Source organism: Phacochoerus africanus, chromosome 1 (assembly GCF_016906955.1).
Source record: "Phacochoerus africanus isolate WHEZ1 chromosome 1, ROS_Pafr_v1, whole genome shotgun sequence".
Taxonomy (NCBI): Eukaryota; Metazoa; Chordata; class Mammalia; order Artiodactyla; family Suidae; genus Phacochoerus; species Phacochoerus africanus.
This window is the reverse complement of record NC_062544.1, coordinates 182,592,801-182,617,677: the sequence shown is the minus strand read 5'-3', so window position 1 is coordinate 182,617,677 and position 24,877 is coordinate 182,592,801.

Genomic DNA, 24,877 nt, shown 5'->3' with positions numbered 1-24,877 from the left:
TAAGACATTTGAAATTAGATAGTAAGAGATGCAAGAAAAAAGAAGAAGATTGAAGAAAGCATTGAGACTTATAGGATTCAATCAAAAGAAATAATATCTATTTATGGAACATTCAGAATAAGGGAAAAGAAAGGAACAGAAAGTACATTTAAAGCAATAATAGCTAAAAACTTCACAAACATGAGAAGAGATATGGACATGTAGATCCATGAGACCAAAAGACTCAAAATTGGTTGAATCCAAACAGGGCTAAACTGAGACACATTATAATTAAATTGTCAAAATTCAAAGACAAAGAATTTGGAAAACAGAAACAAAAAAGGCAGAAGTTTCATACAAGAGAACCTATATACGTTTTTAGGAAGATTTTTCAACTGAAATTTTTCAGGCTGGGAGAGAATTAAATATGAAAATGATGTATTTAAAATACTGCAAGAAAAAAATAATAAATAATTATACACCCAGCAAAGCTGTCTTTGAGAAATGAAGTAGAGATAAAAGGCTTGAACAAACAAAAGCTGAGGGAATTCATCACCAGTAGACCTACCTGACAAGAAATGTTAAAAGGAGTTCTTTGTGTGGAAATAAAAAATTGTTAAATAAATCACAAAACATAAGAAGGTAGTGTAAAACTCACTGGCAATGGTAAATATGTTGTTAAATAAGTAAATGAAAGCAAAAAAACAAATATAGTAAAAATAACCATAACTACAATAACCAGTTATTGGACACACAATATAAAATAAGTAACCTATAACATCAATAAACTCAATGTGAGGGGGGAGGAGAAATAAACATGTGAAATTTAGGAATTCTATTGATGTTAGGTTTTTATAAGCTTAAAATAGGGTCTACTAATTTTTAGGTACACATCATGACAACAACAAGGGCAAAAATTTATAGGAATTATACAAAAGGACACAATAAAGCATTCCAATAATTCTTATACAAAAAGACATGAAAGCACAAAAAAAGACATTAAAATAAGAAGGAATAATTGTTCTACAAAATAGCCCCCCCAAAAAAATTTTTACCTATCAATAATTATAGTAAAGTAGGTGAATTAAATCTTCCAATCAAAATATACGGGGTATATGAATGGATTAAATAAATACCTATTTATATGCTGCCTATAATACACTCACTTTAAGTGTAAAGATACACATAGCCTGAGAGTAAAGAGGTGAAACAATATATTTCAAGCAAATGGTAGTCAAAGAAACAAACACATGGGTAGGATACTTCTATCAGAGAAAAAATAGACTTAAACTAAAAATGATAAAAATAGACAAAGGAGGTTATTATATAATGATAAAGGGGGAAATCCATAAAGAAGATAAAAGAAGTGGCCTCCTTTTCATCTTTTGGAGGATATCTTTTTTAAGGTTTCCAGTCCATTTAGTTGAAGATTGCTCAGCCTTTAGTTGTAAATTTTGCTGATTTTAGGAGGCCATATCAAGAGGGCTGCACCCAGGCTAGAGGCCTAATTGGAGCTGCAGCCACTGGCCTACACCACAGCCACAGCAATGTGGGATCTGAGCCACATCTGCAACCTGCACCACAGCTCATGGCAGCACTGGATCCTTAACCACTGAGCAAGGCCAGGGATCAAACCCCAAACCTCATGGTTCCTAGTCGAATTTGTTAACCATTGCACCATGATGGGAACTCTGAAGATACATTTTTAACAGATGCAGATTGTTGCCTTTGGAGTGGATTAGCAATGAGATCCTGCTGTGTAGCACTGGAAGCTATTCCTGGTCACTTATAATGGAGCATGATAAATGAGAAAAAAAGAATGTATACATGGATGTGAAACTGGGTCACCATGCTGTACAGTAAAAAATTGAGAGAACACTGTAAACTAGCTATAATGGGAAAAAAATCATTTAAAAAAGGGAACAAAAGAAGATAAAATAGGTGTAATTACACACAACATTGATACACCAAAATATATTGCAAAACTAATAGAACTAAAAGGATAAATAAAAAGCAATACAATAATAGTTGGGACCTTAATACCCAACTCACAACAAGTAATAGTACATCTAGACAGAGAATCAGTGAGGAAGTAATGAATTTCAATAACACTGTAGACCAAATGGACCTAACTCTCAAGTTTAGAACATTTTATCTGACAGCAGCAGAAGACATATTTTTTTTGAGTGCACATGGAATTTGGGGGCAATAGGCAAGAAAACAAGGCTTAGCATATTCAAGAAGATTGAAATTATACCAAGAATCTTCTCTGATCACAATGGTATGAAACCAAAAATGAATATCAGGTGGAAAACTAGGAAACATGAATACACAGGTATTAAAAAACTCTGTTCTTGAAACAATGAGGCAAAGAAGAAATTAAAGGGGAAATAAAGTATCTTGTGATAGATAAAAATGGAAACACAACATTACAAAATTATTATATATAGTGAAAGAAGTTTAAAGGAAAGCTCATATTAACAAATGCCTATATTGAGAAATAACAAAGATCTCAAATAAACAATTTAAAACAATCTAACACTATGACTCCAGCGACTTTAAAAGAATAACAAAGTGGACAGAAGAATAAAGAAAATAACAGAACAGAAATAAATAGAAAAGAAGCAAATATAAAAAAGGCTAACCAAACTAGGGGTTGTTTCTTTGAAAAGATAAAAAAAAAATGATTAATTGAAAAAAGCAGGAAAAAAGTGAGAGGACAAAATCAACAAAATTATAAATGAAAAAGGAGATATTATAACTAATTTTACAGAAAGACAGAAATATAAGAGGCTGCTATGACCAATTATATACCAACAAACTAGACAATCTAGAAGAAACGTAAAAATTCTTATAAACATTCTAGTTACCAACACTGAATAAGGAAGAAATGGAAAAAATGATTAAATACTTGTAGGAGAATCAACTGGTAATCACAGTTCTCTGAACAAAAGTTTAGGAGCATTTGACTTCACTGGTGAATGCAACAAAACACTTATAGAATAATTAATACTAAACCTTCTTAAGCTCATCTAAAATATCAAAGATGATAGAATATTTCCAAGTTCATTTTTAGACCAGAATTATGCCACAAAAAAAGAAAATCAGAGGCCATATCCCTTATGAGTACAGATGCAAAAAACCCTCAACAAAATACTAGCTGAATTCAGCAACATATTAAAAGGATTATTCACTATCAACATGTTGAATTTATCTCTGACTATAAAGGTGGTTCAGTATGAATAAATCTATAATCTGATACATCACATTAAGAAAATGAAACAAAAAAATCAAATGATAATAGACATAGAAAAAGCATATGACAAAATTCAAAATCTGTTCATGAAAAAACCTCTCAACAAATTAGGTATAGATGGATCATAACTCAACATAACAAAAGCCATGATAAGCCCATAGCTAACTTTATACTCAGTGTTGAATGGTTGAAAATTTCCCAAAAACACATGAATAAGACATAGGGTTGCCAGTGTCACTACTTCTATTCAATGTATTATTGGAAATTCTAGGCAGAACAGTAAGGGGAAAAAAAAAAGAAAGAAAAGTCATCAGAATTGGAAAGGAGAAGAAAAACTGAAATTATTTTTAGATGATGTGATTTTATATAAAGAAATACTAAAGACTTGGCTAAAAATCATTAGATATAAAAAGAGAATTTAGGAAAATCTGAGGATAAAATTAATACACAAATATCAGTAGCATTTATATACAGTAAAAATTAATTATCTTAAAAAAGCAATTGAAAAACTATCCTATTTCTCAATAATGTCAGAAACAGTAAAATTATTAGGAATAAATTTAACTATGGAGTTGAATGATCTCTATACTAAAAACTGTAAAACACTGATGAAAGAAATTGAAGATTGCACAAATAAATGGAAAGACATCTATGTTTATGGACTGGAAGTATTATTACTGCAAAAATGGACATACTACCTCAAACAATCTATATTTTCAATATAGTCTCTACAAAAAGTCCAATGTCATTTTTTATGGAAGTCGAAAAAATAATTCTACAATTTATATTGAATCACAAAAGACTCAAAATAACCAAACCCTTTCTGAGAAAGAAAAACTGGAGCCATCACACTTTCTGATTTCAAGTTATGTTACTATAAAGCCATAGTAGTAACATCAGCGTCTTGGCATAACAACAACAGACACATGGAACATAATGAGAGCCCATGATAAATAAATAAATAAATAAATAAATAAATAAATAAATAAATAAAATCAGGTAATATTTGACAAGGGATTCAAGAATACACAGTGAAAAAAAGATAGTGTCTTCAATATTAATAGTTCTGGGTATATTGATTATTCACATGTAAAGAATGAAACTAGAATCCTCTCTTATACCATTCATAACACTTAACTCAAAAATGATTAAAGACTTGAATATGAGACTGGAAACCATTAAACTCCTAGAAGAATACATGGAAAAAAGATACTTGACATGGGTCTTGACAATGGCTTTTTAGATATGACGTTTAAAAGCACAAACAATAGAATAAAAAATAAACAGGAGGGACTACAACAAACTAAAAATCTTTTTCTAAGCAAAAGAAACAATCAATAAAATGAATGGGTAACCTAGAGAGTGGTAGAATATATTTGCAAATGACAAATTTTCAATACACAAATATAAAAAGAACTCATGCAACTCAATACAAAAAAAAAAAATCCAATGAAAAAATAGGCAAGGAACCGACTAGAAATTTTTCAAAAGAAAATCGATGAATGGCTAACAGGTACATGAAAACATGTTCATCATCACTATTTATCAGGGAAAGGCAAATCAAAACTGGAATGAGACAGAGCCTCGTAACTGTTAGAATGAATGTTACCAAAATCACAAGTGATTTTAAATGCCAAGAAGAACGTGGAGAAAATAGAACCCTTGTGCACTGTTAGTGAGAATGTAAATTGGTACAGCCACTACAGAAATAGTATGGATGTTCATTAAAAAATTAAAAAAAACAAAACTGCCATATTATATATATATTGTGGGAGTATATATAATGGAAATGAAAACACTATGACAGAGATACATGCACTTTTCTGTACATAGCAGCCTTAGTCTCTCTCATTCTCCCTCCACACAACACAAACACACACAAGGAGTACTATTTAACCATCAAAAATAAAGAAATTCTACCCTTTTGACAACATGATGAAGATAGTATTCTGAAATAAGTCAGATAATGAGAAATACTATACAATCTCACTTACATGTGCAAAAAATAAAATGCACACACAAAAAAGAAACTCCCCAAAAACAAATGGCTTGGAAAATAGATCAGCTTTTTGGCTACCAGAGGTGAGAGTTAAAAAGTAGGGGAACTAAACGAAGTTGGTAAAAAAATATATAAACACATAGTTATAAGATACACTAATAACTATGAGTATAAAGTATAATATGTCTACAGTTAACATGGTTGTATGGCATATTTGAAAGTTGGTAAGAGAGTACATCCTAAGAGTTCTCATCACAGGAAAAAAATTTTTTTTTCTTGTATCTGTATGAGATGATGCCTGTTAAGTTATTGTGGTAATCATTTCACAATATATGTAAGGCAAATAATTATGCTATACGTCTTAAACTTGCACAGTGCTATATATCCACTATATATCAATATAACTGGTAAAGATACTAATGAGTATATCAATCAAGTGACAAAGAAACTAAATTGGGAACTACATGGCATTCATTTCAAAAGTTGCATGCTATTTTTTTTTCTCACATGAGTTTACTTTTAAAGAACTTGAGGATTTTACAGAATTGATTGAAATAGATTTATAGAGAATAAATCCATTTTTCTCGTGTCATTTTAAAGGACTCTATATTCACAACTGATTTATATAGTGACTGAAATTCTGAGTATAGGGAGCTAGTAAATTGGACAGTGATTATCTCCTCTAACCCTTTAAGCAGCTGCTTTCCTACTGAATAAAATTCTGCCTGGCTGAAAAAAACAACCTGAAAATCCGCAATAACTACTGAGATTGCCACTATCAGTAGGGTATTTTTGTTATTTCCTTTCTTGCTTTAAATGTGGAAAAAGCTGTTGTGTGAATAAATATGCCAACACTCCAAATTGAATAGTGTTTTATCAGTCTATGTAGGTACTTTTGAGAATAAAATGGAAGAAGTTTTAAAACCATTTGATTATTCCCCAAGGTGTTTGTAAAAAATAAGATAAACTTGATAAAAATATAGCTAGGCCAACTATTTGGAAGTAAGTATGTTATGAGCCATTCTCCTCAGAAATATCACTGCTTGGAATAAAAGTATAAAAACCAGAATTCAGGTAGCTGACATTCTCCTTCTATCTGATGACTAATCAGCAAAGTACATTGTTGGCTTCTGGCAAATGCAAATTTATTTCTTTTCGAAGCAGCAAGACTCTAGGCTTTAGGAGTTTAATTGAACTGGCTTTGATTTTAGGCTCTATCACATATGTGACTTAGTCTTATCTCCCTCATGTTTTAAACATAAGTAACCTAAGTATACCTACTTAATAGGGTTACTAAAGTTAAAAGGAAATAAATTGATATATGTCAAAAAAGAGAAAATAATAGATCCTTAAAGTTGGTCGTTTCTTTCTGTTCTGCAATAGGTACTTCATATGGAAATACAAGGAATTTTACTTGTGGAAGTGTTTTGCAAAAAGAAAAAACTATAGAAACATAATGGAACTTTATTTCTAGCACCATCATCATCATCACCATAATCCATATGTTGTAAAACAATGCATGTATTGAAGTCTATGAAAAACATTTTTATCTTTCCTTTTTTTCCCTCAACTTACATACTTCCCTAAAACATTGCCCAAGTGTAAAATTTTTGTTCCTTCCTTCCCTCCCTCTGTCCATCTATCTCCCTCTCTCTCTTTCAATTTCCTATACATACATTTGGGAATTGATTGTGCAAGTATCATTTATAGATATAATACTTGACTCCTAATTATTTTAACATTAACCACCAGTAAAACAAGAACATATTCCTACATAACCATAGGACATAAATCACATACAAGAAGAATCTACATTAATATTGTATTATCATTTGATACATATCCCAATAACCCCAATATCTTTTACCCAATAACCCCAATATCTTTTACCAGTGTTTATTCTCTTGATTCATTTAATTTTCATGTATTACAAAATTATTTTAATGGGATTTTTAAAACTTTTATAATTATTTTATTAATAATGACTTTTATATAAGATTTATAAGAAAGTAGATTTTTTAAATTATTAATCATGACTTCTAGAGCAAACATGGTATCTCATAGAAAGTTTTTAAAAATAGAAATGTAATTTAAAAACAAATGATACGTTTTCAGATATGTTACACAGTATGATAGGATATTTATACTATGAATACTTTAGAGTTATCCCTTGGCATCTTCAGGGGATTGGTTCCAGGACCCCCACTGATACCAAACTCCATGGATTCTCAAGTTCCTACATAAATGGCATAGTGCAGTTAGCCCTCTGTATCTCTAGGTTCCATATCTGTGTAATTAACCAACTGTTCATCCAGTTTTGTCTCTCCAAAATTCACATAGTGAAATCCTAACTTCCAATGTGATGATATTAGGAAGTTAGGCCTTTGGGAGGTGACTAGGCTATGAGGCGGGAAAGCTCATGAATGGGATAAGTACCCTTATCACTGAGATCCTAGAGAGTTCCCTTGCCCCTTCTGCCATTTAAGCATATAGAGAAAAGATGACTGTTAATGGACTAGGAAACAGACTTCATTAGAATGCTGGTGCCTTGATCTTGGACTTCTCAGCATCCAAGAACTGCAAGAAATAAAGTCCTGTTCATTAAGAGCCACCTAGTTTATGGTCGTGTTACTATAACCCAAATGGACCAAGACAGATGTAAGATTTGGAACCCAATATACACAGGGAACTAATTAAAAATAAACAATGGTGACTTGCATAATAACTCCAACTATTGCCCTTATTTATCTTTTTGTTCTGAAATTCCTTTTATAGTTATACACGGAATAGAAATTATCAAATTAAATACTACTTATTTAAAACAAGAGAATACTTAGATTGTACTTATTAGATATAAATTATAAAGACAAATTCTTTTTCATAGACACATAAGCAAAAATCTAATCTAAAGTAGTATCTCTAATTAACTTTAATATCTTTTTTTTAAAAAAACTGGGACATATGATATGATTCTTATAAAGTGTTCCTAAATTTTCTAGCAATCATGATTTTCTGTGAATCTTTCTTCAAGGTAAGCCTGGTGGTTGGAAGAGGAAATGAAAAGTTCAGATAGGTTCATTCCCTGCAGAGGTGTATTAAACGGTGTGCAAAACAGGTCACCCAAAGCCAGCAGCAATGAAATGCTTACTGTTATTTACTGCCCTGTGAATATCCAATGGTAGAAGAAGATGAATTAGCAATATTAATCTTACTAAAAGTTTATATACAGGGTGGATGGCCTATTGTATTGATTTCTAGATGGACTAAAAAAGTCCATCATTTTTATTTTGATTTCTTTTCCTTGCATTTGCTTACTTTATATTTTCCTTATGTATTGATTTGTATGTTTTCATAGAAATAATGAGTTATATTACTATGGGATATTTTGGGATATTGTAGAGAAACCTCAACATGAGAGGCTTATATAAACATAATAATCAAAACAAACAAACCAAAAAACCATCCCTTATATTTTGCTTCAAGTGGAGTAGCTTTTTTCAAAAATTTGCATCCATTTTAATCTACCAAAGCAGTTCAGAGTTCTAATTTCACTGTAGATTTTATTGGCTAACAAATTATAACTACACTCTGATTTATTGTACTTTCCCTTCAAATCTTCTTGTGTGAATTTATGTTGCCATCTTTGCTTAACTCTAATTTATTAATCTGCTAGTAATATAACACACTAATTTGTGAGATTTCCGCTCTATTCTTTTTCTTACAAAATGTTATTTTTGAGGTTTCTTAGGCTTTAAACTTTTGATCTCAGAAACTTTGTAATAATATAACAAAAATAAAATTTGTTATAGTCTTTTTAGTTTACTGCCATTTTTATTTTTTGATTTTGATTTTTTAATGAATCTTTGTTTACACTTATTAGAAATAGTTATGTAATATGGATTTTGTATGCATGCTTGTTGTCTTTTCTTGAAATTTATCCCAATGTAAATTCAGCTAAAGATGATTTTATATTTTCAAATCATCTCTAAATACTTTGAAATGTCAACCCAATAAATACATTATCTTTTAAATAACTATTTCTAGAACTTTGACAATATGGTTGAGATTTTAAGAACCTTGTTATTTTTTTCTAACATTATATAGATTATTTCATATATTTGTATTCTAACTCATTGATGAAAAATTTTTTGGGTGAATTCCTCTTAATCATTTGTATAAGTAGTGTTTATTTGTTTTCTATCGATAGAAATTTAACTCAAAGTAGCTTTAAAATAAGAACATTATATTGGCTAATGAATAGCTCTGGCAATAGAACTACAGGAATGCAAGCAACCAAAACAAAACAAAACAAAAAAATGCTGCTAGGACTAATATTCTGGTCCTATCTGCATTTTTGGTTTGGTTTTGTTTTTCTTTCATATTGAAAACTTTCCTTACATAGTGAAAAACATAGACATTAATAATGCTTGAGGAGTTCCTGTTGTGGCTCAGTGGTTAACGAGTCCATCTAGGAACCATGCATGAGGTTGTGGGTCCGATCCCTGGCCTTGCTCAGTGTGTTAAGGATCTGGCATTGCCCTGAGCTGTGGTGTAGGTTGCAGATGCGGCTCTGATCTAGCATTGCTGTGGCTCTGGCATAGGCCAGCGGCTACAGCTCTGATTAGACCCCTAGCCTGGGAACCTCCATATGCCACAGGAGCGGCCCTAGAAAAGGCAAAAAGACCAATAATAATAATAATAATGCTTGACTATTAAAATATACAGCTGTGCCACTAGAAAGGACTTACTTGCTTTTGTCTTGATTTCTAAAATCTCAAGAAAAGAACTAATTGGCCCAGCTTTCACCAATTCACTATGCTCAGGGGAAATAATTTTTAAGCATCATTCTCATGTCTGTTAATAATGTAAATACTATGATAACAAGAAGTTTTCAAATTACAGGTAAAACAGGTAAATATTTATAACAATCAGATAATTCTATAATAGAGATATCATATGGTATTTTAGCACTTTTACCTGTGCCTGGGACATGCAGTAAGTACGTATTAAACTTGCTAAAAATATATATTTTATATGTATATAAAATATCTAAAGCATATATATAAATTCTGCACACAAAAATTAAAGCAATTGAAATAAATGTTTCTCTGTCAATTAATGATGTAATATTTTGCTCAAATTCTTTCTTTTTCCTACATCCTTATTGGCCATTTGTGGGTCTTCCTTTGAGAAATATCTTCCTTTGAGAAATATCAGGTTCTTTGCCCATTTTTTAATCCAGCTATTTATGTTATATGATTTCTTATATATTTTAGATATTAACCACCTATCAGATATAGGGTTTGCAAGTATCTCTCCCATTCTGTAGGTTCTCCTTTTATTTTGATTACTTCCCTTGCTGTGTACAACCATTTTAGTGTAATGCAACCCTACTTGTCTATTTTGCTTTCATTGTCTGTGCTCTTGGTGTCATAGCTAAAAAATCTTCTCCCATATCAAAGTCTAAAATTTTTGCCTATGTGTTTTTCTAGTAGTTTTGTTACGAATGTTATGCTTAAGTCTTTATTTGACTTTGATTTTTCTATACAGTGTGAGATGAGTACACTTTCATTCTGCAAGTGGATATACAGTTTTCCCAATAATGTTCATACGAGAGACTATTCTTTCCCATTGTGTGTTCTTGGCACTCTTGTCAAAGGTCAGTTTACTGTAGGGTGGATGCGTGGATTTATTTCTGGGTTCTCTATTCTAATCCATTGGTATATATGCCAGGTTTTTTGTCAAAACAATACTTTTTAAAAGGGAACTATGTCTAGTCATGTATGATGGAGCATGATAATGTGAGAAAAAAGAATGTATACATATGTGTGTAACCAGGTCACCATGCTGTACAGTATAAATTTGACAGAACACTGTAAACCAGCTATAATGGAAAAATAAAATCTATGAATAAATAAATAAAACTTATTATAGCCTTGTATTATAGTTGGAAATCAAAAATCATGCTCAAATTGCTTGGGGTATCTGCAGTCTTGTGTGGTTCCAGGCAAACTTTAGGATATTTGTTTCTGTAGGAATGACATTGAGATTTTGATAGGGATTGCATTGTATACATAGATCACTGTGGGTAGTGGGGACAGTTTGTCCATATTAATATTTTTAACCCAAGAATATGGATGTCTTTCTATTCATCTCTGTCTTCTTTAATTTTCCCTTTTCAACATTTTATAAATTTCAGTGTTGTAAGCCTTTCACCTCTTTGGTAAGTTCATTCCTAGGTATTTTATGTAATTTCTTGCCATTTTGAATAGATTGTTTTCTTAATTTCCTTTTTGGATAGTTTTTTATTTATGAACATAAAAACAACTGTTTATATCCTTTAAACTGATTTTTGTATCAATCTACATTGATTTTGTATCCTGAAACTTTAATGGATTTATTAGTTCTAACACTTAACATTGAGTCTTTAGGACTTTTCTATGTATATGATCATATCATCTGCAAACAGGTACTTCCACATTTCACTTTCTGATTTGAATGCCTTTTATTTATTTATTTTCTTGCCTAATTGATCTGACAGGAATACAATATTGAAAAGAAGTGGTTATAATGTTCAGGCTTACCTTGTATTGCGTCTTAAATATTTCTATTTTTTCCCCTTTATTATAGCTGGTGGGCTTTTTGCATATGGACATTAATTTATTTTATACTTATTTTGTTGAGTGTTTTACTTATGAATTGATAGTTAACTTTGCCAAATGCTTTAACTTCATCAACTGATATGACCAGATAATGTTTTTATTTTATCTTGTGTCTTATATAACATTTATTGATTTGCACATATACAAACATCCTTGCATCCCAGGCATAAAGCCCACTTAGCCATGGTGTATGACCCTTTTAAGGTGGCATTAAATTTGGCTTGTTAGATTTTTATGGAGAAGTTCTATATCTATGTTCATCAAGGATAATGATCTGTAGTTTCCTTTATTTGTAGGGTTTTTGTCTGATTTTCATAGCAAGATGCTAGCCTCATAAAATATTTTGGAAGTGTTCCCTATTCTATTTTATGGAAGAGTTTAAGAAGGATTGGTATTAATTCCTTGAATGGTTGTAGAATTCATGTGTAAAGAAATCTCATCTTGGGCCTTTCTTTTTTGCAAAGTTTTTGATTACTGATTCAATTTCCTTATTTGTAATTGGCCTGTTCAGGCTATTTCATTTTGATGTATGATTCTAATAATGTAATCATTTCTTACAGGTGATACAGTTGGCATGTAATTTTTCATAATATAATCATATGATATTACCTGAGGTATCCATTATAGTTTTTCCATATCTGATTTTATTGCTTTGATTCTTCTTTACCTAGGTTAATCTAGCTAAATATTGGTCAATACTGCTAATCTGTTCAATAATATTTTTATTGTTTTTTTCTAATCATAATTTTCTATTTGATTTAATTCTGCTCTTTCTTCTGCTAACTTTGAATCTGATTTGTTTTTCTTTTTCTAGTTTTTTGAGGTATAAAGTTAGATTATGTATTTCAGATTTTTTAAATACAGATGTTTATCACTGTAAATTTTCCTCTTTATAGTACTGCTTTTACTATATCCCATATGTTTTAGTATGTTATGTTTTCATTTTTATTTCTTTCAAGATACTATTAAAATTCCCTGTTGATTTCATCACTATTGCCTGTGTAGCACTGGGGACTATATCTAATCACTTATGATGGAGCATGATAATGTGAATAAAAGAATCTATACATGTATGTGTAACTGGGTCACCATGCTGTACAGTAGAAAATTAACAGAACACTGTAAACCACCAATGACAAAAAAATAAAAATCATTATATATATAAAGAAATAAAGACTGTGCCTTATAGCTTCCACATATTTGTGAATTTTCCCAATTTTCTTCCCATTGCTGATTTCTAGTTTCATTCAGTTGTTATTGGAAAAGATACTTGGAATGCTTTCAATATTCATAGATTTGTTAAAGCATATTTTTATTTATACTGGAAGATGTTCTATATGTGCCTGAGAAGAATGTGTATTCTTCAGCTGCTGTGTAGAAATGTCAATGAGGCCAATAGTTCTATAGCATTGTACAAATCAGTTTTTTATTATTCAATGAATTTATTATATTTGTAGTTGTGCAATGATCATCACAATCCAGTTTAATAGTGTTTCCATCCCACACCCACAGTGCATCTCCCCACACCACCCCCCACCCCCAACCTCTCTCCTTTGGAAGTCATAAGTTTTTCAAAGTCTGTGAGTCAGTATCTATACTGCAAAGAAGTTCACCATTGTGTCATTTTTTAGATTCCACATGTAAGTGATAGCATTTGATATTGGTGTCTCATTGTATGGCTGACTTCACTTAGCATGATAATTCCTAGGTCCACCCATGTTCCTAAAAATGCTGGTATTTCATTCTTTTTAATGGCTGAGTAATATTCCATTGTGTATATGTACCACATCTCCTGGATCCACTCCTCTGTCATTGGACATTTAGGTTGTTTCCATGTCCTGGCTATTGCAAGTAGTGCTGCAATGAACACTGGAGTATGTGTGTCTTTGCGGGTTGTGGTTTTCTCTGGATAGATGCCCAGGAGTGGGATTGCTGGATCAAATGGTAGTTCTCATTTTAGTTTTCTGAGGCAGCTCCATACTGCTTTCCATAGTGGTTGCACCAATTTACAATCCCACCAACAGTGTACTAGGGTTCCTTTTTCTCCACACTCACTCCAGCACTTATGGTTTGTAGATTTTTTGATGATGGCCATTCTGGCTGGTGTAAGGTAGTACCTCACAGTGGTTTTGGTTTGCATTTCTCTAATAATGAGTGATGTTGAACATCTTTTCATGTGTTTTTTGGCCACCTGTATGTCTTCTTTGGAGAACTGTCTGTTTAGATCTTCTGCCCATTTTTTTGATGGGGTTGTTTGCTTTTATGGTATTGAGCTGCAGAAGGTGTTTATAAGTTTTGGAGATTAATCCCTTGTCAGTTGATTCATTTGCAAATATTTTCACCCATTCTGTGGGTTGTCTTTTTGTTTTGTTTAGGGTTTCCTTAAAAGTGCAGAAACTTTCAAGTTTAATTAGGTCTCATTTGCTTATTTTCGTTTTTACTCTCATTACTCTAAGATGTGGATCTGAGAAGATGCTGCTACTGTTTCTGTCAGAGAGTGTTTGGCCTATGTTTTCCTCTAAGAGTTTTATGGCGTCTGGTCTTACATCTAGGTCTTTCATCCATTTGGAGTTTATTTTTGTGTATGGTGTTAGGGAGTGTTCTAATTTCATTCTTTTGCATGTGGCTGTCCAGTTTTCCCAGCACCACTTATTGAACAAGCTATCCTTTCTCCATTGTATAGTCTTGCCCACTTTGTCATAGATTAGTTGGCTGTATGTGTGTGGGCTTAATTCTGGGCTTTCTATCCTGTTCCACTGAGCTATATTTCTTCCTTTGTGCAAGTACCATACAGTTTTGATGATTGTTGTCCTGTAGTATAGTGTGAAGTCGGGATCTTGATGCCTCTGGCTCCATTTTTCTTTTCCAGGATGTCTTTGGCTATTCTGGGTCTTTTGTGCTTCCAAACAAACTTTAAAATATTTTGTTCGAGGTCTGTGAAAAATGTCCTTGGTAATTTGATAGGGTTTGCAGTGAATCTGTATATTGCCTTAGGTAGAATAGTCATTTTGATAATATTAACTCTTCCAATCCAAGAGCATGGCATGTCTTTCCATCTATTTGTGTCATCTTTGATTTCTTTCATCAGTGTCTTGCAGTTTTCAGAGTACAGGTCTTTTGTCTCTTTAGGTAGGTTTACTCCTAGGTATTTCATTCTTTTGGATGTGATGGCAAACAGGATTGCTTCCCTAATTTCTCTGTCTGATCTTTCATTGTGAGTATATAGAAATGCCGTTGACTTCTGTGTATTAATTTTGTATCCTGTGACTTTGCCAAATTCGTGGATGAGCTCTAACGTTTTCTGGTAGAGTCTTTAGGATTCTCTAGGTAGAGTATCATTTCATCTGTAAATGGTGATAGTTTTACTTCTTCCTTTCCAAATTGGATTCCTTTTATTTCTTTTACTTCTCTGATTGCTGTGGCTAGGACTTCCAGAACTATGTTGAAGAGGAGTGGCGAGAGCAGACATCCTTGTCTTGTTCCTGATCTCAGCAGGAATTCTTTCAGCTTTTCACCATTGAGAATGATGTTCGCTGTGGGTTTGTCATATATGGCCTGTATCATGTTGAGGTAGGTTCCGTCTATGCCCACTTTCTGAAGGGTTTTTAATCAGAAATGGGTGTTGGATTTTGTCAAAGGCTTTTTCCGCGTCTATCGAGAGGATCATATGGTTTTTCTTTTTCAGTTTGTTAATGTGATGTATCACACTGATTGATTTGTGGATATTGAAGAACCCTTGCATCCCTGGGATAAACCCCACTTGATCATGATGTACAAGCCTTTTAATGTACTGTTGGATGTGGTTTGCTAGAATTTTCTTGAGGATTTTTGCATTGAAGTTCATCAGTGAAATTGGCCTGTAGTTTTCTTTTTTTGTGGAATCTCTGTCTGGTTTTGGTACCAGGGTGATGGTGGCCTCATAGAATGAGTTTGGGAGTATCCCTTCCTCTGCAATTTTTGGAGTAGTTTCAGAAGAAGAGGTGTGAGCTCTTCTCTAAATGTTTGATAGAATTCACCTGTGAAGCCCTCTGCTCCTGGACTTTTGTTTGTTGGCAGTTTTTTAATCACAGCTTCATTTTCAGTTCTTGTGATTGGTCTGTTCATCTTTTCTATTTCATCTTGGTTTAGTCTTGGAAGGTTGTACTTTTCTAAGAATCTGTCCATTTCCTCTATGTTTTCCATTTTATTGGTGTACAGTTGCAGGTAGTAGTCTTTTATGATTCTTTGTATTTCTGTGATGTCCACTGTTACCTCTCCTTTTTCATTTCTAATTTTATTGCTTTGAGTCCTCTCTCTTTTTTTGCTTGATAAGTGTGGCTAAGGGTTTATCAATTTTGTTGATCTTTTCAAAGAAGCAGCCTTTCATTTCATTGATCTTTTCTATGGTTTTCTTGGTTTCTATTTCATTGCTTTCTGCTCTGATCTTTATGATTTCTTTCCTTCTACTAACTTTAGATCTTGTCTGTTCTTCTCTCTTGAGCTGCTTTAGATGTAAAGCTTGTTTATTTGAGCTTTTTCTTGTTTCCTGAGATGGGCTTGTATTGCTATAAATTTTCCTCTTAGAAGTGCTTTTGCTGCATCCCATAGGTTTTGGAGTGTCTTATATTTGTCATTTGCTTCTACGTAGAAATCAGTTGTTTATTAATTTTCTGTCTAGATATTCTATTCAGAATTGTATGTGGGGTATTGAAGCCGATTTCTGCTTTCAAATATGTCAATATCTGCTTTATAGTTTTAAGTGCTTTTTCAGCTCTGGTCTGCATTGGTGAAGACTTTGGGAGGTTGCTGGTGTTGAAAGCAGTGTTTTTTTTCAGTGGTGGTTTCCTCCCATACACGCACATAGGGATGTCACAGAGGAGGGGATCCCTCTTGGCACCAAGCTATGCTGAACCTAGGCATAGCATGACACAAAAAAGTCTTCCTTCTCCTTTCTGTTCAGTTTTGTTTGCCAATGAGTGCTGCAGCTTTTTCTTTGTACTCCAAAGCTCCACAGAGCTATTCTCATCAGTAGGTGATTGCTTAAACATTTTTTTTTTTGGGGGGTGAATACGTAATGGGACCTCCTAGTACATCATATTGATGATGTCATTCTGCTTAATTCTTTTGATTCAGAAATATAAATACTGTATTTTAAAGAGGCACATAATTTTTATTTTCTTTTACTATTAGCAAAAAATATGTATTATTATAAAACAATAAATGGATAAGTTATATATGGACGAATGGCAAATAAGTGATGAATAAGGAGTTGTATCATGAAAAGCTAATATTTCCCAGATGAAATGTGTATCTGGGCCTTGAGATCCCTAACATTTGTGAGCCTAGGTGCAATCATGAGAATAATTACCAAATCTGAGGGGTGATGTTGGAAAAATTTACCTCTAAGACTACGTGCAATTATTTCTACACTCATGAGTGTTAGTCCTCTAGTGCCATTGCCCTCTTGACTCTTTAAGGGTTATGGTTCAATAAGTACTTTGCCTGAAATATACTTGGTCCTCAATATGAACCTCAGAATAATCATTCTCATGTCTATATTATGGTTAAGTAGGCTTGAACATTTACGTCATCCAGACTTTCATGGAGTTAGCCAGGAATGACTATCACAATAACAGAGATGGCCATATGGTTAAAAAAAAAAAAGTCATGGGAGATGGACCTAAGCATTCATAATTTTACTTATCACTGAACATGTTTGATATTTGAGAAGACTTTTAGTAATATTAGAAAAATTTTGTACAAATTGGGCGAATTCAATAGGAAAAAAGAAACCTCACAATATACACCTGTCTTGTGCAAAATTATTACCTAACACATACGAATGATTTTTCTTTTGGTCTTTCATAATAATAATATTAAGAAAGTATATTATAACACAGGCAGATTCGACTATTCATTTATTTTATATTCATTCTCAATATTTAATTTTAGATATTTAGGTACTAAATAGGTACCTGATGCATTATTTAAAATGTAATATTAAAAGGATATTTAATAATTATTGAAACTGATAGCATTTTCCATGTTTCTAACCATGTTTTTACAACATCTGAAGTTAAACAACATTTCTTCACATAAGGAAAATCAGTCTTAATATTTTATTCACAAATGATTTTGAATGACTGCTTATGTTGATCTTCATTATCAAGTGCCATTCTTGCTTCATTCCCATGTATGTAAAACTACTTATCAAGTTTCAACCATGTTGAACAAAAATTTTTGACTTTCTTTGCATTTCTAGTCAAGTGAAACATTAATGCCAATAAAATATAAATAAATGCAGATTCTATTTTCAGTGATGCAAAGCTTAAAGAAAGCTAGTTATATTTTGTATCCCCCAGTAAACTTGTTAAAGTGAACTGTATTCTTGATTTCAATAGTAAGTTTTAACAAAATAGAGTTTTGATAGAAAATACAAGTATACAACATAAAAAAAAAAACCTTTATCTCTTGTTGCTCATCCCTCAGCAATAGAACATATGACCTAAGCTCCAGTCTTTTGATATGCAATGATGAAGAATAGCTGTTTGTAGATATCCACTTATGTATGGTTAGCAATTCAAAACTTCACTTTACAAGATTATATTCCCCAGGTGGAGAGCTCAGTTTTGAACTTTTAAAATTAATAGATGTTTTAAATGGTTTTTAAAACATTCAATCTTATAATGAAAAGAGAACAATGACTTTAAAAATGGTTTTATTTGAATTATAAGGCAGATATTCTCAGATAGAGCACTTAAATCTTTTCTCTGTGTGGAGTCAGATTCTTTCCATATACCCTTAAAATCATCATTTAGATCCCTGGGAGGATATGTCAAGTAGGCCTCCTGCCTTCTCTAACCATGTACATGCTGGTGGGCTGCTTAAATACTATATTGGTTCTTAATACTAGGAGATGAGAAGGGTGAGCCTAAGTTGAATTATAAAAGTTCAAAACCATTTATAAAATGTCATTACCCAGAGCATTTTCTTATCCATAATATGGAAAATCCATGAACATTCACAGCTCAAACTTCAAAGGATACCCTATCTTTAGTCCCACTAGAAAAGAGCAGTGAGAGATCCACATTCCTCCAAAGACATTTCATGGATTTGTGACTATCAGACTCACTTTTCACATTCAAATCCTCTTAAAATCTTAGTCACACTTCCCTTTAAGATTGAACATTTGTGTTTTCTGCTGTAATAACTCCTCAATCTCCTTAAGCATTGATTTTTAATGAATAGTATGGACATTTTCACCAAATAAACACAGTTCTTGTTGCTTTTCAATGATATGTTCGTTGTAATTGCTCTTAATAAAATTACAATTTCTATTAAAATGTCTTTTATCCTGGAACCATTAAAGATAAATGATTAAGAACTAATTTTATAGATATCATTCAAAAAACAGATTAGGACATGGTTTAAAACACGCATATTTAGATTTTTCTGGAGAAAAAACGAAAAGGTAGATAAATTGAGACTGATGTAGAATATAAATCTGCAGATCTTAGTTATCTTATTTGGCTTCTAATTATGCTCAAACCTCAAAGGGAGATCAGCTTCAGGTAAGAGTGCAAATAGGATGCATTTTTATCCTAATCACAGGTAAACAGTTTCATTTTCTGCATCTTTCTACAGTCTCTCTTCCCCTTTTTTATCCTAACTTTCCAGAATCCTTTTACTAAATATCTTCCAAATATTCCGTTCCTATCATACATTTCTAGGGCAATTTTCCACCCACCATTACTTGAGAACCTGGTTTCTCTAAAATAAGATCAAATCCGTCTCATTACTTAAAGTGCCTTTATTATTAAGTATTCTTCTTTGAGGATAGAGCTGGGGTGGAAAAATATCGTGATACCGTTGGATAGTGAATTTTTTTACCCACCCCAAATACCAGAGACAATTACTTATATTAGCAATGTAGGATTTTTAAGCTACAATAAATCTTTACTAAATACATATACAGGAAGTAATATTTCAGTCCTAATTAAAGTAAAAGATAAAAAGGAGAAATATTATCAGCCATGATTATTTATTGCAGAAATACCATTTAAAGTCTGATTCTTATTTTTATCCTACTGGAAAGGAAAACATGGTATATGATAGTTATACTTAAAGAGATTTAAAAATAAACTCTTTCACTAATTATCTTACTACTATTGAGTAAAATTTATACTTATTTTTAAAAATCCAGCAAAGATTGTATGCATAGTATATGCATATATTGTGATTTTCATTTCAAAATCATAATTTCTCTTACCACAGACTAAGAAAAATAAGGTAAAAACAATTCAGTTTCATCAAGTAAAATATTTAACACATTATTAGAAAAGTGGTCGTATGCATGTGTTTATACGTATTTTGCCTCTGGAGATTATATTTAATAAACTTTTCAAGAGTAGAAAGAATAAAATATTCTCCCCCAAATTTGAAAAAATTATTCTGAAAAGAAGAGATTTTAGGAAAGTTATTTCAAATTAGGATGTGCCACCCCTGCCAAGGAAAGATTTATGTTAAGCCAAATTTACTTTTTTTCCCCTTAACTGCATATGGAGTTATTCTTTGAAACATCTAGGAGAACAATAAAAAATTCTATTAACATTGAAAATACAATATAAAAATAGTAGAAGGTATATCAAAACAAAATTTAGTTAATGCTTAAATTGCATTTTTGCAAATTAAATGCATATTTTTAGAGTATTCATATATATAAGGTTGTTGACTCTGCAGGAACCTACTCAAGTTCTTAAGAGTATAAAAACTCTGGAAAAAAAGGACTGAAAGACTAGCCATTTAGTACAATGGCAACAACTATAGCAAGGCAATTGTTAGATTCCAAAGCTTATATTTAAAAAATTAAACCCCGTATAGTGAAGCTAGAGCAGTAGCAGAATGAAATTCTGGATATATTGCTTAATTAAATATTTCAGTTCATCTATCTTTTATGAATTACTATTTCTTTGAGTACAACTGTCTTTATCAAGGCATGACTGTTTGGGTTTATACCCAAGCAAGTTATAATTTTATCAGTATCCATGTCTAAGAATTAAAATTTATTAAGCAAAATAATATATTTGTACAAGAGTGACATAAATATAGCAGTAATGTTGTCTATGAGTTTAATTAACATGCATTACCAACCAATATATGTTTTCCTCACTAATTTTAAAAGTATACTAATAAAAAGGAAAGAAAATGAAAGCTACTGCAGAATACAGTCATATAAAGAGAATTGAAGACACTATCTAGTTCTGAGGTTGATCTAGATACAGCGTGCTGCAAAATTAGTTCTAGGATTTTGACATATGAAATAAATTTGTCTCACATGGAGACTGTAGGGATTTAGTATTGCTTGCTGCATGCAATTCTAAGAAGGTTTTAGGACTATTTTGGCTTTCTGAAATTTGTTCTCATCTTCTTGCAGAGTTTCAGAGAAATAGCTGGAGTGATCTTGATTGAAGGCAATGCACCCCACGTTTGCCATGTTTCTTTGGAAGTTTTAAAGTTTTTTTTTTTGATAAAGTAAGATGTTTCCTGGTAGCTGTCAATTACACTTTGAAAAGTTTTTGGTTCTGTTCTGTAGGCTGTAAATTTACTATTGATGGGCTAGAAGAGGAGTGTCTTAAAACTTGGAGGTGTTTAAAGATTTAGTTGGAGCTGAAATGAGCCTTAAAACTCTCACATTGCCAGCAAAAGGGGTCCAAGACACAATCACAGTAGGTACATAGACTGAAAAGATAATTGCTTCACTACAGCAAATACTGAACTCTGTTGCTACTTGTTTCATCAAGCTTATTCTTAGCTCCCTGTGTCATAATTAACTGTTTGCTCTGCTCTGCTTCAATAGCGCCTTGGGCATTCTCCTACATCTCTCCTATTTGTTTTCTACTTAGTTACATATAATTCTGCTTCCTTCAACAGATTACAGGTTTCTTCCGTGTGGATGTCTTTTTTTGTTTTGTTTTGTTTTGTTTTGTTTTTTTGGTTTTTTTAGGGCTGCACTGTGGCCTATGGAGGTTCCCAGGCTAGGGTCTAATCGGAGCTGTAGCTGCCAGCCTACAGCACAGCCACAGCAGTGCCAGATCCAAGCCTCATATGCAACCTATACCACAGCTCACGGTAACACCGGATCCTTAACCCACTGAGCAAGGCCAGAGATCAGACCCTCAACCTCATGGTTCCTAGTGGGATTCATTTCCGCTGCACCATGATGGGAACTCCCCATGTGGATATCTTTTTATTCATCTCTGTTACGTTTGCATCTAGATCAATGCCTAATACTTAATAGGTACTCAGTGAACATTATCCTACTTAAAAATGAGTTTCAGAAGGCACTCTGTGAAGGATAAAGAAAACAGAAGAAGCTGAAGAGTTAAAAACTAACATAAGAGAACCACATATCATGAAAGAGAGTTAAATAGTATCAAATATAAAATAATAAGCATATGCACAGGAGTTATTAGAAGTTTTATAAAATTGTAAAATATGCATGTTTCAAATTTGTGAAACAGTTAATGAAGTAATAGAAAACACAATGGGGATGCTGTTTAACAAGATCTAAGGAAAAACCACTTAGAAACAAAACAGCAGAGTTAGGTAAATTAAGCACTAATGGATAAGTTAAAGAGCAAGTTAAACACTGGAAAAGAGAGAAATCAGAACCTCATCTTCAGGTACGATGGACTCGTAAATTTACATATGATCTGCTACTGTGAATAATCAGGACAAAACAACACATATATATTTTTAAAATATATTTCATATTGCATAGGCAAGGTAATGGAGATATCTGAATTGAAAAACCTTCACCTTGAATTTTGAGGATGTTTTCTCCCAGGGGCTGTCTGATGACTCTAGCTGAGAATCAGCTGAGAGTATGAAAAAGCTAGCAAGGTTTTAATAACCGTTTGCTTTAGTGGGTTAATAAGTGGAGTTAGAGTAGGCTAAGAAGCAGGAGGAGGCAGATGGGTTCTGGTTAAAATAAACAAATAGAGAAAAACTTTGGTTTCAGGTTGGCAGTCCAAGATGAAGGAAAATGTGAATTGGAAATAGATTTTTGCTATTCCAGGAATTTAAGTCTGTCTTCGAGTTATTGCAAACACTGAAACTGGATACAGAGAATCTGGAAACAGTAACATTTCCTATCTTGGCCTTGGCCTTGCCCTTCAAAAAGCAAAAGTATATTGTCCCCGAAGAGAGTAGATATTACTTTAGCCATTAATGGATAGAAGGATGCATAAAAATCTCTAAAATACAATAAAAGTAATTAAGACTCAAGGATACAAGAAAATTTGCTACAAACTCCAAATAATCGCTAACTATTATAAATATTGATTGTCCAAATGCTCCATTTATGAGAACAAATATTTTCAGACAGGGTTAAATTTCAATAATGTATAGCTTAAAAGAACCCTATCTTTATAAAAGGAATGCAATAAACTTAAAAAGACAGGAGAAAAAAGATTTACTGTGCTAACAAATAATCAAGAAAAATTAGTGTAGTTTAATAACATTTAAAGAGGTCAAAGTGTACAGTGTCCCTTCAAAAGGACATGCACTGCCCATACCAATGCCTCACAGCTATGTCAGTTGCCTTTTTTTTGGCCACAGAGGGCCTCTAAAATTCACTTTGACAACAATATCACACTGTTTCACTTACTCTCCTGGTACTACTTTGATTTCTAAGGAGGCACTTTGACCCCCTAAAAGTCTCAGTCATCTCCGGTGTTTAAATTAAGGTCAAGGTGTCAGAGAGTCAACTGTGGTAAAAGGCCTAAAACTAAAGGTCAGTAATATGTGATATCTTGACCTCTTGTGGGATTAAAGGGGCTCAAATGGCCTAACCCAAATTTCTCCTCCCTAGTTTGCTGTCATGGATAAGACCTCTCGCCCAACAATCTGCCTAATAAAAAGAGGGCTAGGTGTAACTTTCTACTTGTTCCAGAGTAGTGGATTTCAGAACTAAACCACAGAATTACTCAAATAAGCCAATCAAACCCCATCATGGGAACAAGGGAATACCCTCATTCTCTTGATACTACAAAATCACGCCACTCACAGCCCATTTTTTTCACTCAATTCTTCAAGTGCAACCCTGTACGATGCTGTATGGAGCAGTGTCCTTCTCTCCCAGGCTATGAGGATGTGACTAATAAACTATATCTCACCTGCCCAGTGTCAGGTGTCCTATGTTTATCTTCTTAATTCTAGAATTTGAACCCCTTCCTCACCAATGGGGAGAGGAGGACTTGATAAAAACAGAAAAGTTAGGAAGGGAGGAAAGGAGGAGATAAGTTCAGATCGTAAACATCTAGAAAACATTTAGAATATAAAGGAAATGTGAGTTTTTTCTTCCCCAATGTATTAATAACATGAATTACCTGTATTAATAACATGTATTACCTGTATTTGTTCTTAGGTCATTGAACCTAGAGTAAAAACACTTTTTAATTCTCAGAAAATAAGTATTGTTTCCTAAATACTTGTTTGATTGATTGCTGTATTGATTTTTAAGATCTATTACTGTGTCATTTCTACAAAATATTTCTATTCTTTTGAGGTTGTGGTAGAACTTTACAGAGAGTTTTTTTTTAAAATGTTTAAAATGTAGTAAATACATTCCGAGAAGAAAATTTACTCAGCACCACTAGTTATAAAATAAAAACCAAAGCTCTTTCATGAACACTAATAGCATCCTTATGGTGTCTGTCATCAGCATTTTAATGAGGATGTCAACACAGTCCTATTATTAATGTTAGAGGAAATTTTAGTATAGAAAACTTTGGTACCATTGTGGAACACTTTAAAATGCTTAGATATTAAAATCCACTATTTAACCTAATAAATTATATTTAGAATTTATATATAAATAAAAATAGCAATAATCATATGTTATAATAGGACCTAGGCAAATCCTTTCTAAAGGGAACTAGAACTAAAAGAATCATAATTGAGGTGAAACCCTGGTCAGTGGGGTTCTTTAATAGCTCATCC